The following is a 15,975-nucleotide window of genomic DNA, read 5'->3' on the forward strand; positions in this document are numbered from 1 at the left end:
AGAACAAGAAAAGTCATCTTAAACATCAGAAAAGTTACAAGTTGCAAAAGCAAATAAACAGACTACATTGTGTAAGATCTCTACATTATATAAAAATAATAAGTGCATAGAATTAATAACGAATCTTTCCACCATATTGATAAATGTAAATGAGCATAATTCACTTTTAAACAAAACAGATTTTCAAATTACATCACAATTGAAAACGAACTCTGTGCTGTAGACAAGAGAAACACCCAAAACAAAGTGATTCAGAAATGAAAAGGAAAGAATGAGAAAAAATGTTTGAAGAAAATCTAAACAGAAAGAACCAGAGGTTATATTAATTTCAGGCACAATGGGATTCAGGCAAAAAGCACAAAGACAGGTATTATAAAAAGATAATGGGTATAACCCACAATGACATTCACACAGTTATGGATACACGTGCACCAAATAACGTATTAGCAACTGCAACAGACATTACAGAAGCTAGAATAAGAAATAACAACTGGCATTGGGAGTTCTAATTCACCTCTCCTAATCTAGAACAGATCAAAATGTCCCTGTCCCCTAAGTTAATGAATAAATTTAATGCAATCCCTGCACCACAAAGATAGGTTTTTTCTGGAATTATATAAGCTTATTGATTATTAAATTCTCGTGGAAATTAAACAAACGAGCATAGCCACGGAAATTCTGAAAAAAGAAGTGCAATGATGTGAGACCTGCCCTATCATGTACTAAAATGTATGGTGAAGCCTCCATAAGATAATGAAAACAGTGTGGTTCTGTTATATGAGACAAACCAGTGGTACAGATTAAAAGGTCCAGAAATAGATTTTTAAAATAAATAAAGGAATTAGTAATGATTAAGGTGGCTTCCCAAATCCATGGGGTAAACACAGGTTATTCAATGTAGGAGAGAACCTTGGGAGAACAATCAGGGGCCTGAGAAAGGAGGGTAGGAAACTACAAATAGATTTTAAAAATTTAAATGTAATTAATAAAACCATAAAAAACACTTGGCAAAACATTTGAGTATATTCCTACATGACCTTGTAGTAGAAGAAGCCTTTTAACCATGACTCAAAAATCTAGAAATCAGAAAAAATTGACAAATGTGATGCTAAAGACAAGAAATAAATCTACATTAAAGGAAAAAAAGTGAAAAAAAAAATAACACATGGGATAAAATATTTTCAACTAATACCATCCAGAACTAATGTACCTAATTGAAAAAGAGCTTCTCGAATCAAAAAGAAAATGACAATCTAGTAGAAAAATGGGAATCACATGAATAGACAATTCATAAGAGAAATGCAACATTACTTAAACATGTAGAAAGATGCTCAACTTCAGAATGACAGAAATGCAAAAAAAAATTATCTTGAGATTATACATCACTTATTTTGGCAAATACTTCAAAGTTCAAAACATTGTCTGTGAGGCTGTGAGAAAACAGGCACACACTTTGTTGTGGTACAATACCTATAGAAAGGAATCTGGAAATATTTACCAAAATTAGAGACTCTACAACCACTCTCTAACAATTTACCCTTCAGAGATTGCTGCACATAAACAAAATGATGTGTGCACAAGATTTTCCATTGCAGCATTCCAAAATATTGGCAAAAACCTAAGTATTTACGGTACTAGGGCAGCATAAATAAATTATGGTAAACTGATATAGATGGAATATTCTGCATCAGATAAAAGGAATGAAAAGGTGCCTTTTGTCCTGATATGGAAAGATGTTTAAGGTATAAGAAATGGAAAAAATGAGGTTCAGAATAGTGCATATGATATGCATCTGGTTATTCTCCATTTGTTCCTAATCAGATTTATATTTCGCGCCCCCCCACCCTTCTCTGCCTTGCTCTCTGCCCTGGAAGCATGACCTATCTCGATTGCACCAACAAGGCTCACTTGCCATCTCACTTCCAGGAGATTTGGTAAGTGGGAATCACAGGTAGGTGGGTAGAGGGAGAGGCTAGGGTATTTCTTTTCCATATCCTCTCCACCTTGCGGCCAAACTTATGGCAACGACTTCATCTCAACGTCACTACAACCCCTGCCTTCAAGGCAGCCCTCCTCTACAGCTCCAGCTCTCCCATGGCCCTGGTAACACTTTCAAATAAATATGATTTCTATACTTCCTCTCCTTCGCGCTTGCTGTGAGGAACAATTGAGAGAATATAGGGAAAGAACTTTCATAAGACTGTAAAGTGCTCTTCAGGTTTAATGGAGTATTAAAATGTAACATTATCACTGTAATGTCTGTTTCTCATAAATATGCTACTGAATTGAAAAAATATAACATCAATTTATTCTCATGTTATTATAGCTATTTATTATAAATATTTAGTATGAAGTAGAGAGTACAAAGTCACCCTGCTCATGCTAAGTAATCTCAACTCCACCAGAGTTCTGACAGTCACTTCCAATGTGTCCATGGCAAGGAAATCGCCTTCTTAACCACTTTGAAAGAAAAAGCAATCAGAATGGCGTTTCTCATGTTTATTCCACAATGACATTTACTCCCCAAACACAAGGTATTAGTCTTTATTTGATATGTCACTTCTTTTTCAAACCTAGAAAATTTAATTGTCTTAGTTATACACTTGAATAGAAAGAGACCCAAAAACCAAATTCCCAAATCCTTTCTTCTTGCCTTTGCTCAAGACAACCAATTTGACTGTATGAAATAAACAGATGTCCAGTTTATTTAGCAGGATGGATGTAGTAGGGCATGAAGGAAAAATTGCTCTATTTTTTTTGCCACCGATTTTCAAACAAGCCACATCCTTTCTCAACCACTGGAGAAAGTTTCTCGGGCCACTTCTGCAGCCCTTCCTGTCATTTTCAAGATTTGGAACAGTTTCCTTTTCAGGTTTTAAAAAGCACACTGGGATCTAAATCAAAATATTCACCTCACATCCTGAGGGTCTCCCATCCCCACAGCTCAGGCCCTGAAAACCTACTGCAGGGAATGGGCAGGTTCCTTTCTCTCCTTATTCAACCCCCCTGAGTGCTTTTCCTGGCTTCTTGCTCTGATGATTGCTGGGTAACAAATCACTCCACATTTAAACATTTAAGCTAACAACAGACAATTTGCTTTTGAATTTTCTCCATATGACACCAGCCAGGGCAACTAAAAGTCTGGGGGTGACTGGGAAATGTGGAGGCTGGAATCAACTAGAAGCTTCCTCCCCCAGGTGTCTGGAGGTTGACACTGGCTCCTGGCTGGGACCAAAGCTGGGCTGTCACCTGGACACCTACACAAGCCCTGTCCATGTAGCTGCTTGGCTTCCTCACAGCATGGTGGCTGGGTCCCAAGAGCAAATACCCTACAAGAAAGAAAGTGGAAGATGCCAATTTCTTAATATGGGCTTCTACCATATTAACTTCAAGGAGTCACAGAGCCCAGATTCAAGACCCTTGATGGGAGACCATGTCTCGATGGGAGCTATGTCAAAGAATATTAGGCCATGTTTTAAAACTGTCACATGCTGCCACATTCCTCCAGAGTTAGGGCAGAAGGGGACAAAAATAATCTCGCCTCAGTGACCTCATTGTAACAGACACCCAGAGGCTAATTCTTTGGCTTATTGGCTCTCAGAATCCCTTCCTATCAGGGACCCCCATGGCCTCACTTCCTGAGCAAACGATACCTACTCCAGCCACTCCTGTGGTGTTCCCTCAGCCCTCACGGCCGATGGAATAGCACTCATAGCCTCTTTCTGCTGGGGCTCCCAGGATCCCCCAGGCAGGCACACCTCTTTGATAGGTTATTTCTGGATATTCTTCCAAATCTGTCTACTCTGGTCCACAGGGGAACTCAATACTCTTGCCCTGGCAACCTCTGCAAACAGAGACCAGTCTCTCTGAGTACCTCCTTATACCATCAGCAGGAGACCTAACCGGCCCTTCATCATGATGTAGTTTTGAATGAGAGAGAGTCAGACACTGATCCTCATACCCTCCTCCCAAACTTCATGAGAAGCCTCTTGCATTTCCCTAAAGAACTCACTCAGCACACCCTGCTCTGGGCCCATGGTGGTACCAGACCTCCGAGTATCAGCAGCTTAGCAACATTCAGTTCAAAGGGGGTCTAGTCAGGGAGATGTCAATCTCCCCCCAGCCCCCACAGGCACCCTCACACTTTGTGAGTGGCTCTCTTGAAGGCCACCTCTGAGGCAGAGGAAGGGGAAACATAGCACTCTCATAATTCTTTTCAGAGAAATCTTCACCCTGCCTCAGTCACTCCTTGGTATTCTATACATCCTGGAGGTGGGTGATGGTTTGGGGCCACCTCTCATGTGTGGCCCCTCTTTTCAGAATGTGGGGAGACTTGTCACCCATCATTCTTAGTTTTGGGTCCCTAGCCCTTAGAAGCTCTAGAATTGTAGAAATAGTGTACTTAATATCCTGTTCCACAGGCGTTGACAATTGTAACAATAATAGTGTAACCATCACGATAAGCATGAAGGACTCATGGCGTAATAATCACAAGACATTTTTTTTCTCCCATGGTCCCTTTAAAAGTGTTCTGTGGGGTTCCATTCTCCCCCAGCCTTGTGTTGAAATGCAAGGAATCCCACGACATTTCTGATTTTCCTCAGAAATGAAAGATCCTCAAGTCTGTAATGAATAGACCTATCACAGAGAAATAATCAAAACTATTCACAGTGGCTTCCCTGTCCCAGCTCAGATGTGCTGCTTTAGGAGTGGGGGGTGGTGATGGGCTGCTTCTGTTTCTCTTTGTGCTTCTACCTCAATTTTCTAATTCAGCTTCTGATCCTCCAGATCACAAAGGACAGAAACATGGTAGTAAATTTCTTACTTGGAAAATACCATCTTGAGCTAGCATTGTGCCCACCTAGCCTGGCCGATGTTGAAATTTGACTTTCTCTGACTGGTAGGGTTGCCAGATCACACAACACCCATTTAAATCTGAACTTCAGAAAAAACAACAAATAGCATTTTTGTATCATGAAAAATTTTTTATTTATCTAAAAATCAAATTTAATCTGGTGTCCTTGATTTTTATTTGCTAAATCTGTTGACTGTACAGGGGTGGAGCCCTCATGGGGTATCCCAAGAGGCACTTCTCACACCTCCACTGCTGGGGTTCTCTTACGCAGCATTCCCTTGGGGACAGTGGTTGTATCTGTATTCCAGCTAGTTTCTTACTCTACCCAACACCTTCCAAATCTGTTCTGCTGTGGTCTGCTCACCCCAGCTGGAGGATTTCTTGGACAGGATCTAAGGTGGCTCTCCACATTAGGGACCACTTCTGGCCCAGCCAAGCCCATGAACAGGAGATCCACTCCGAACGCAGTGAGTCCTCCTTGTTCAGCTGCCCTAGCAGTCTACCCTTGTGGAAGCTCAGGTGGGGATCAGACATGAGTCCACTGCTTCACCCAAGGCCGATGGGACACATATGAAGTCCTCTAAACAGTCTCTTAGAAAGCCTGTTTCTCTGGCTTTGAGGAGAGGGGCAGATGACTCTCATATCTCATATTCTGATATTGTTACTTGAATACACAACTAGCATCCCCCTCACTCACTCACCCCAAACATACCTTCAGTCCTGGCTAGGAGAATAGAAATGATAGGAAATTCAGTTAACTAAAATAATTAAAAATACATGCACACTTGTAAATAATCAAAACTTAAATAATCGTTGTTTCCAAAGCTACATTTGACTTCAAGTGGTTATGCAGAAACACAGAATGGAAGAATTGACAAGCCAGGTTTTTATTCAAATTCATTTAATGAGCTTAAAAAAAAAAAAAGACTCCAAATGTAAATTAGTAGTGAGATGTCTGATTAAACTGGACTAGTGACAGCATTTAGCTGGCATGTGGGTCCACCCTGCCTGCGTAGATGCATTTTCTTGGCAGGAGCCTTGGGAGAGGTTGGGATGTTGACAGGATGGAATTTGTGTACTTCAAAATGTCTGCACATCTATGCTGCGCAGTCACACTTTCGTAACTATAGAGAAGTGAAGCTGTGAGATATCACTATCTTTAATTTCAGCCTGCATGGTTCATAAAAGGCATCTCTATACAAAGAACTGGAAAGCATGTTCACAAAACTGAAATCTAATCAGAAAAAGAAAATTCAAAACACTATTTATGCTTCAAGCCTACATAGGGAACAATACAGAAGGTCAGTGTTTCTTTTTTCCTTCTATTTTAATAATGATGTCCAGAGATGCTTTACAAATAATAGAAATGCTTACAGGTATCCTTGTGCTTATTGCCAAGAGACTGGTACTTCGTCATCCTGGGCTGTAGGATATCATACACATTCGTTGGCCTATCTGATCCCACAGCATACTGCCATGAACAGAAGCTCCCCATGCATTCCTTAACTTCCCAGTGCATGCATCTGCCTTTAGTGACAGTCCCCAACCCTTCACCCCTTTCTAAGTACCCAGGTCTCTGGAACCCAGGAACTACTGATATTAGCCTGCCTCACCCCACCTCCCCAACTCAATCAAAACCTACACATGCAAGGTTTCATGCAGAAAGGCATATATATGACAAGAAAGCCCAGCTCTTCTAACAACCTACACTCGGCCAAGGTGTATGCCCAACCACATCTTCTTGTTTCACTCTTAATAAATACTTCTTATTCCAAGGCAGCATTTTTATTTTCATTACTCCTTTAAGCCTTTGATATCACTGAAAGTCTGGGACAAAGTGATTTACCATTATCACTTATGTGACTAAGCATTCCTGTCATTATTTCTGTCCGTACTCATGGCGAAGTATTTCTAGAGCCACACCTTGGGGAGCAGGCTCATGGAACAGTATCTGCCCACATTCACTCATTTGCTAATTAAAAAGAAAATAATGTGTAGTTTTTTTTTCTCGTAAGAAACAATTAGTTGCAGTTAAACGGATCGAGTACTTTTTCTTTTAAAGTAAACAAGACCCCAGTCTTTGAGAAACAAGCTGGATTATGAGTGTAAATACAGCATGGGGTTGGAAGTAGAAGGCGACTCTCACGGCTACTACAATTCCATCAACAACATTGTCAAGTGTTTGCCTCTGAACAGGACGTTCTGTTGCATCTGATTTAGGTTCTGTGCAGGCACTGCCCTCAGAAATGATTTTGTTCTCCCTTCATCAGAAATAGCCTTGCCTGCTGAACAGATGGGAGAGACCGTAACTGTGATATCAAGGCATATGGTTTTGAGAACAGATAGGAGTAGTCATTCCAAATATTAGTACAGTTTCTTTCAGGTTTTCATGAAAGTGACACACATGAATGTCAATAGGCAAAAATAACACATAACATTTTCAATCATCTCAAACCCTACTTGGCTAAAATAAACTGATTATAAATCCGCTGGCTCACATTCCTAGAGTAAACTATGCCATCTGCATCACTAATTTGTTGATAGGGCAAAAGCAATTCGGTTGGGCCTAAAAGAAACCAGACTCTTTATTCATTTATTCATCCATTCAACAAATATATATTGAGAGCACTGAGTATATGGCACACCCTATGCTGGATTTATGGAATAAAACAGTAAACAAGTTATTGCCCTTGGTCTGAAGGAACTTAGTCTAATGAAAGAAGATATATAAACAAACTGAGAATTACAATGAAGTATGGTAAGTACCAAGGCAGAGGAGAGCAAGAGATGCCATGGGAACCAACAGAAGGGCACCCATCCCAATTCAAGGTGGGTTGCCTGGGATGATTACTGAGAAGTGATATCAAAGCTGAAACCTATAGCATTAGCTAGACAAAGAACAAGTGGGTGAGAGGTGATACAAAGGACAACAGTTCATACATGTCAAAGATGTAGAATAAGGATACAGAGACACAGATAAAAGAGACCGACCTGTGAGGAGTATGATGTATCAGAGTTCTCCGGAGAAATGGAACCAACAAGATGTGTATATAGAGAGAAAGATATTTATCATAGGAATTGGCTCATGCAATGATGGGAGCTGAGAAGTCCCAAGATCTACAATAAGCAATCGGGGACCCAGAAGAGTCAGTTGTGTAGTTCTAGTCCGAGTCTGAAAGCCTGAGAACCAGGAGAGTTGATGGTGTGAGTTCCAGTGTCAAAGCTGGCAGGCTTGAGATTCAATTTGAGTACAAAGGCAGGAAAAGACCAATGTCCCAGCTCAAGGTGGTCAGGCAGGCAGAGTTCCCTCTTACTCAGCGTTTTTGTCCTATTCGGTTCTTCAACTGATTGCACGAGGCCCACCAACAGTAGGAAGGACAGCCCGCTTGACTCAGTCCCCTGATTCGAATGTTAGTCTCATCTAGAAACACCCTCACAGACATATCCAGCATGGTGCTTGACCAAACATCTAAACACCCAGTGGCCCAGTAAAGTTGACACATTAAATTCATGATCACTTAAAAATTCTCTGCATTTTTTATTCTATAGTTTGTCACAGTCAAATATATTACAGTTATGATTTTGATATATGGTGATAGAACTATTTTTCCTCCTTCCATTATCTGGAAAGAAGAGAAGAAAAAGAATTTTTAGAATAATTAAGTGTCCTACTTCACTTAAAATTCTGAACACGGGTTTACAATTGTTAAACAATCATGGTTATGTAATTTTTCAGCATTTAAAAGATATTTCAATATCCCGCAGTGCTTCTGCTCTTCATTTTGAACAGTTAAGAACATGGTACCAGGGTAAAGATAAGACGTTCTGTGAGATCAGAGGATAAGGAATCTAGCTTTGAAGGCAAAGTTCAGTGTTTCCAACTAGTGTCTTGCAACTCTCCAAATCAGAAGACGTGGCTGAGGACTTATTTCAATGAACCCAGGTTCCCCAGGATAAGACCTCTGTGAGTTAGGTGGCTGATCTACCCTGAGGACATAGATGACATAAACTACTGACTGCTTACACATTCCTCTCATTCAGAATATCACCTTTGGTTCAGCCAAAATGCTGTTTAAATCACACACCAAGTGACTTACAAAATAATAGTTCATAAGCAATTATTTATTTATGCTAATATTTTTATTTTAAAATAGATTACCAGAATAGAACCTTGGATTAAAAAAATTATAAACTCCGTTATCAGTACTTGTTATCCAAAAATCTATTAATTAGAACTCAGCATTACCCCATGTCCTGGTTTAGCCTGAAAGGAATGAGTTGGAACAGATCACCTCGGAACTACATGAATACATGAATCTACCTGAGTTACAAGAACACCAGTTGAGAACCTTTAGATATTATTACACATATGTATATATGTGTATGTATATATGTAGAAACGAACATAAAATATATAGGCTATATACATATATAAGAAAATATTTAATGTCTAAATGATAAAACCAAAATGTTTCATACTTTAAAGTGTTTTTCTAATCCTACAGAACATTAAAGTTGTTGCTTTTCAAAGAAAACCCTTCTGAGATCCATTGTACACCCGCCAGCAGCCAAGCTGTTGATTAGGCTAAGAGTGACTTCAGGATCACTTTTTCAAAGATAATTGAACGAAAGGTGAAGATAGTGTAAAGGCAAAACATGTGCAACCCTACTCTGCAACTCTGCAAACACCCCAGGCAAGATTCTTAGAGACCAGATATGTGTACTTATAAATTTCATAGATGCCTTAAAATCTCTCAGTTGATACTCTCCTAAAAGAGCTACACAAGGGGCTGCAGCAGGTTTGCCATAACTTGGAATTTGCCTGCTTTCATCCCAAGGCAGTTGTGAGGCTCAGGTGGTTTGAATAAAGTACATGCAATAAAAATCTTGTTCTAAATATTTGTGTCTGAATAAAAAAATTTTTTTACATAAGCATTTAAAGTAAAGCCAATAACTAAGATTATGGCTGGAAATGTATTTTATCTAATACATTTATATTGATTAATATTTTTCTATAAAGCATTTCTGAATTACTGAAGATGGTCTAGATATAAAAAAGGAACTTAATAAACCAAAATAAAGCAACCTAGAAGTAAAATAAATGTTCCAAGCTGCCCATAAGGCAGCTGATCAATACTTTTACTCTTTATAGTATTAAAGGTACAGCAGCTTTTCCTGTTTTCCTCCCCTTTGGGCTGTTGTCAGCTTCTTGCATGACAGACCGGAAATCAGAAATCTATTATGTTATTTTTAATCTCAATTCTTACAAATGTAAGCCAGGGATGATGGAACAGAAGAGGCACTGCTGTTCTGAGCAGATTCGAATGGGCCACTATCACAAATACAAACATTATACCTGTTAAAAAAAAAAAAAAAAGAGGCCAGGTGCGGTGGCTCTCGCCTGTAGGTAGGTGGCTCATGTCTGTAATCCTAGCACTCTGGGAGGCTGAGGCGGGTGGATTGCTTGAGGTCAGGAGTTCGAGACCAGCCTGAGCAAGAGCGAGATCCCGTCTCTACTAAAAAAATAGAAAGAAATTATCTGGACAACTAAAAATATACAGAAAAAATTACCCGGGCATGGTGGCGCATGCCTGTGGTCCCAGCTACTCGGGAGGCTGAGGCAGGAGGATCTCTTGAGCCCAGGAATTTGAGGTTGCTGTGAGCCACGGCACTCACTTTAGCCAGGGCAACAGAGTGAGACTCTGTCTCAAAAAAAAAAAAAAAAAAAAGAGACTAATTTTTGGAAACTATGTCTTAAAATTCCAAAGCTATTTCAGTGGCAACAGATTTTACAATAAACTTTTCCTAAGTTTGTGGATGCTTCTCTTCTCTTTCCAACCCTTACTTTGTCACTACTACTTTGTTGGATATTTCTCCCTGAGGCACCCTTTACCTCATAGTCCTGGTATCAACTCTGAACAATGAGCTCAGATGTGTAATTTACTATGGAGTACACAAATATCCAAGTAATACTGGGCTTCACAAGTATAAGCCGCTTTGGGACTGGTAAGACTCTAATTATAGGTTTAATGAGGTTTTTTTAGTTTCTTGTAGTTTGAGATCTAGAATAGTGGTTAAGAACACACACTCTGGGGCCAGACTGCTTGAATTCAAATCCTAGCTCTACCCCTTACCAGCAATTTGGGCAAGTTCTTTAATCTCTTTATGTCTCAGTTAACATATTTTATAAAATGGGAATGATGCTGTTATCTGTACCATAGGTTTTCTGAAAATTAAATGAGTTAATATTTATATTAGCAATATTGAAAGAAATATATAAAGCACCTGACATACAGTGTATATAGTTTTAACTCTGTGGAGACCTCTTCAATAGACCATACCAGAGCCATGGAACTCTGTTGGATTGGGAAGAAATTTCAGTATTGCCTGAGATATTGATCTCTTAGCCCTTGGGATGACCAGTTGAGAACCAGACCAGTCACCTCTGGTCAAAAGCAATCAGCTGTGTCATTAAAATAGTTTTAAATTTCTATGTGAGTCAAAATGAGAAAGAGGAATTGAAAAGCACTGCATTTTTCTATTTACATTATTATAGACCCATAAGGATAGTATACATTATTATATACCCATAATATCTTTTCAATTCCATTTCCTTTTACTCTGAAGAAAATATCCTGGGAAACCACCTCTGACTTTTTCATTCTAACACAACCGTCCCTGGAGAGTGTGTGCTGATTACCAGCCATGACCTAAAGAAGCTGAACAATTGTACACTGATTTATGCTCCTTCCTTAGGGTTTGAATTTTGGGGTGGGAATGGCACTGAAATTAACCAAGGATCATTTTGTCCAGACTCTGGGGCATTTCTGTTTATTTCAGTAAATTCTTACTCTGTCTTTTAAAATGGCAGGTCTCCGGTAACTTCTGCTGTGCCTCAATCGGGCGATATGTGCACTGACCCCTGCAGGAGCCAGGTGATACACTTTGATGTCTCTGTTGAAGGTTGACTTCCCAGGACCCAGAAGTTCAAGAGCTCTGGCTAAGTGCCTTCATCTTTAATAATTGTTAGTGTTGCTTTGCAAAAGTGAAGGAAAGGAGGCATTCATTCCATTTGTGGGGGATGGGTGGAGTAGAAGGAGAGATTTCTAAATTTTCTTATTGCTATTGTTACCCACAGGAAAAACATCCTGAGAAGTTCCAGAGTTACTTGGCAAACAACAAAATAAATTCCAGAACATTCAAGAGTAAAAAAGGATTATAAAAATAAGTAATTCAAAGCCAGTTCAACCTAACACCACTGAAATGCTTTCAAGTCTCTCAGGATCTTAATTTCCTTATCTGCAATATTAGGGGTGTGGAATAAATGGGACTTGGATCCCATCCAGAATAGGCAAGAATAAGGCCTTCCTGATTTTAAGATCCTGTGTCTAAATATATTAGGAAGTTGACTTAAACATCCATCAGAAAGGGAAACCATCGAGGGAAGAATTTTCAGTGTCTTTTTAAGACTTTATCTACATAATCACACAAAAGTATACCAAAACCTGTTACAGGTTAGACTCTTTATCTTGGAGCTTATGTTGGAAGCACAAATATTCTATCTCAGGTTTGTCTTGGTCCACAAACTTCAATATTTTTTAATCATGTCAACAGAGTCAAAATGTTTTAACTATAGTCTATGTTTCCTCTGACTGGCTAAGACCAACAAATAGAGCCAGCAAATGAAAATCCTAAGCCAACTTTACTTGTATTGCTTTTAATAAAGAGAACTGATAACCACATAAAATCTAATTTCCTTTGTAAAGTTTGTTTTCTCATCATTTTCTTCATGAAGTTTGTTTTCTGATCTTTAAAATGAAGTTAGATTAGATGAAGCCTGGAGTCATTTCTTCCTTCAGTTAATTTCTTTGATTGCAAGATTCTACGTCTTTAGAAAAACATTTGAAAAAAATATAAAGGTGCTCTTGCTCTCTCAGAAGCCAATTGAACCAACAACATTCTTATGTTAGGAATTTGTATATGTCATTTGGGAAAATATCAATTCTATAATGGTTTCTAGTAACGGTTGACTAGGTGATTAAAATTAACCATCCTACTGAAGAAAACCAGCAAACTAACTAACTAAAGCCCCTTGTATATTGTTGGTATAGCCTCTATGGAAAACAACATGGCAGTTTTCCAAAAAATTAAAAATAAAATTACCATATGATCCAGCAATTCTACTTCCGGTTATATACCTCAAAGAATTAAAAGTAGAATCTCTAAGAGATATTTGTAAAGCCATGGTTATAGCTTAATTATTCATAATAGTCAAAAGGCACAAGCAACTAAAGTCCCCATTGATGAATGAACAAAAGGTGGTATATATGCACAGTGGAATATTACTCATCCATAAGAAGGAAGGAAATTCTGATACATGCTACAGCATGAATGAACCTTCATGTGAAGTGAAGAAAAAAAAAAACAGTCCAAAAAGACAAATACTGCATGATTCTATTTACATGAGGTACCAAGAGTAGTCAGTCACAGAGAGAGTGTGTATAGAATGGTGGTTGTCAGGGACTGGGGAGAAGGAGAAAAGGAGGGTTGTTGTTTAGTGGGTATAGAGTTTCAATTTTGCAAGACTAAAAGATGTGGTGGCACATGCCTGTAGTCTCAGCTACTCAGCAGGCTGAGGCAGGAGGAGTGTTAGAGCCTAAGAATTTGAGACCAGCCTGGACAACACAGTAAGATCCTAACTGTTTAAAAAATAAAACAGACTAAAAGAGTTCTAGAGATTGGTTGGTTTGCGCAACAGTGTTCAAGTATTTAACACTACTGAACTGTACACTTACAAATAGTTAAGGTAATAAATTTTATGTGTGTATCACAATTAAAAATAAAATAAAGCATCTTAAAAAGCTAGATAAAATTCAAAAAGCTGGGCTGGAAAGCATCAAATATCTAACAGATTGGGATAAAATAACTAATCTAAATCAAGAGAGGATTGTCACTCAAGGAGAAAAGCCTGAACCTTTCTGGCCCAAGATACATACCCACGCGGAAAAGGAAGAGGAGACATGGAATGATATTTGTTAAGTGGTGAGAAGTAAAGGGGACAGTACTAAAGTTCTAGTTCTCTAGCACTAGTATATCTGGTACTAGAGTAGTGTATCCCTGCCCTTGCCCTCCATCCCACCGTTGAGACTCTCTGCTTATACCTTGAGGCTTTGGAAGGCAGCTGAAAGATGAGCAGGTTGACTAACCCTAGGGATGAAAAAGGGGGTTGCAGTTCAACTCCTGCCAAGACAGAAACCCTAACGCAAAATCCCTTAGGATTGGGACCCCCAAAATCTCCACTCTGAAATGGAATTATGGATTTAGAAGATTCACAGGATTGTTTGGTGACCCACAGAAACTTAACCTTGCTAAGGACCATGAACATCAGATCCCTGGCATAGGCAATGAAAAATTCTCTCTGAAGAAAGTCAACATCACTCTACGTATCAAATTTATATTAATAATTTCTCAAGTATGTGTCTAGGAAACAATCAAAGGATTTCTCCCCTCTGGACACAACATGAATCAGAATCAACAGAAACAATGAACAAAAGAAATAGTCCACTGAAAATCCAATGATTGGAATCATCAGATTCAAATCGTAAACAATGCTGTGCTTATTATGCTCATAGATACGAAGGACAAACTTAAAAATGTCAACAAGAAATTGGAAGCTGTATAAGCAACGTTACAGAGTTGCAAAAGAACCTGCTTGAATTTGCATAATGGAAAGGATCAATAGACAAAAGGAACTGGATGAGCTTAACATCAGGTAAGACACAAGAAAGGAGAAACTGGTCAACTTTAAATAGATCAAAGGAGACTACTCATGGTAAAAGCCAGAAAGACAAAAGAAAAAAAAAGTAAAATCGTGAGAAGGTAGAGATATAGTGGTGTAATGAGAAGATATATCCCTAGTTTAATTTGAGTCTCAGAAGGAAAGACAAGAAGGGGGCAATATTTAAAGAAATAATATATTCCTCCAAACTGATAAATTATTAATACATCAATTCAATGATTTCATTTATTCCAACAAAACCCTCGACTATGCAGTGAAATTATAGAAAAATCAAAGACAAAAATAAAATACTGAGGTGGTTGGAGACTAAAAGATAAATTATCTATATTCACTCACTGGAGTAAGAATTGGAGATAGTTGAATTTTTTTTTTCCCCCTTTTTTTTTTTTTTAAGAGATGAGTTCTACCTCTGCCATCCAGACTGACTGACATTCGCACTAACAGTAGTACACTTCTGTCTACTTTGTCTTCTTGGCTCACTGCCTGGGAAGAGAGCTCAAAGGCAGGATTCAGTTACACCAGGATTTCTGGGCGTGGTAATATCTTTAATACCATCTTCTAATAATACCCCAGTAATCTCATTATGATTTTCATTCATTGCCTCCTAAGATCCCTTCCGCCTTGTTCTTGGCCTCATCTACTGGCTTCTTATCTAAATGAGAGCCACGTTTTACTGTGTCCGTTAGATATTTGCCTTTGAACTATGCTGAAAGAATTCAGGAATCGGACTTGGAATCCTGACTTTAACATTTAATTGTATGGCTTAATGGGTTTCCTATTGCTGCTATAACAAACTGCCACACCTTTAATGGCTTAAAACAACATATATTTATTATCTTTCAGTTCTTGAGGTCAGAAGTCCAAATGGGTCTCACTGGGTTAAAATCCATGTGTCAGCAGGGCTGGTTGCTTCTGGAGTTTTTAGGGATGAATATATTTCCTCACCTTTTCCAGCTTCCAGAAGCCACCTGCTTTCTCTGGTTCAGGGGCCACAGCTCCCTCTTCTATCTTCAAAGCCAGCCACATGGCATCTTCAAACCTCTCCGACTCTGACCCCCTCTTCTGCCTCCCTCTTTCACTTTTAGGGGCCCTTGTGACTATATTGGGCTCACCAAGACAACACAGGATAGTCCCTCTACTTAGGTCTGTTGATTAGCAACCTTAATTCCATCTGCAACCTTAATTCCCCTTTGCCATGTAATGTAACATATTCATAGATTCTATGACATCTTTGATTAGGTCATGGATATTTTGACATAGTGCGCTGGAACAAGTTTTCTAATCTCACCAAGACTTGGTTTCTTCACCCATAAAATGTGGA

Source organism: Propithecus coquereli, unplaced genomic scaffold, assembly GCF_000956105.1.
Source record: "Propithecus coquereli isolate 6110/MARCELLA unplaced genomic scaffold, Pcoq_1.0 Scaffold37, whole genome shotgun sequence".
In the NCBI taxonomy this organism is placed as follows: domain Eukaryota; kingdom Metazoa; phylum Chordata; class Mammalia; order Primates; family Indriidae; genus Propithecus; species Propithecus coquereli.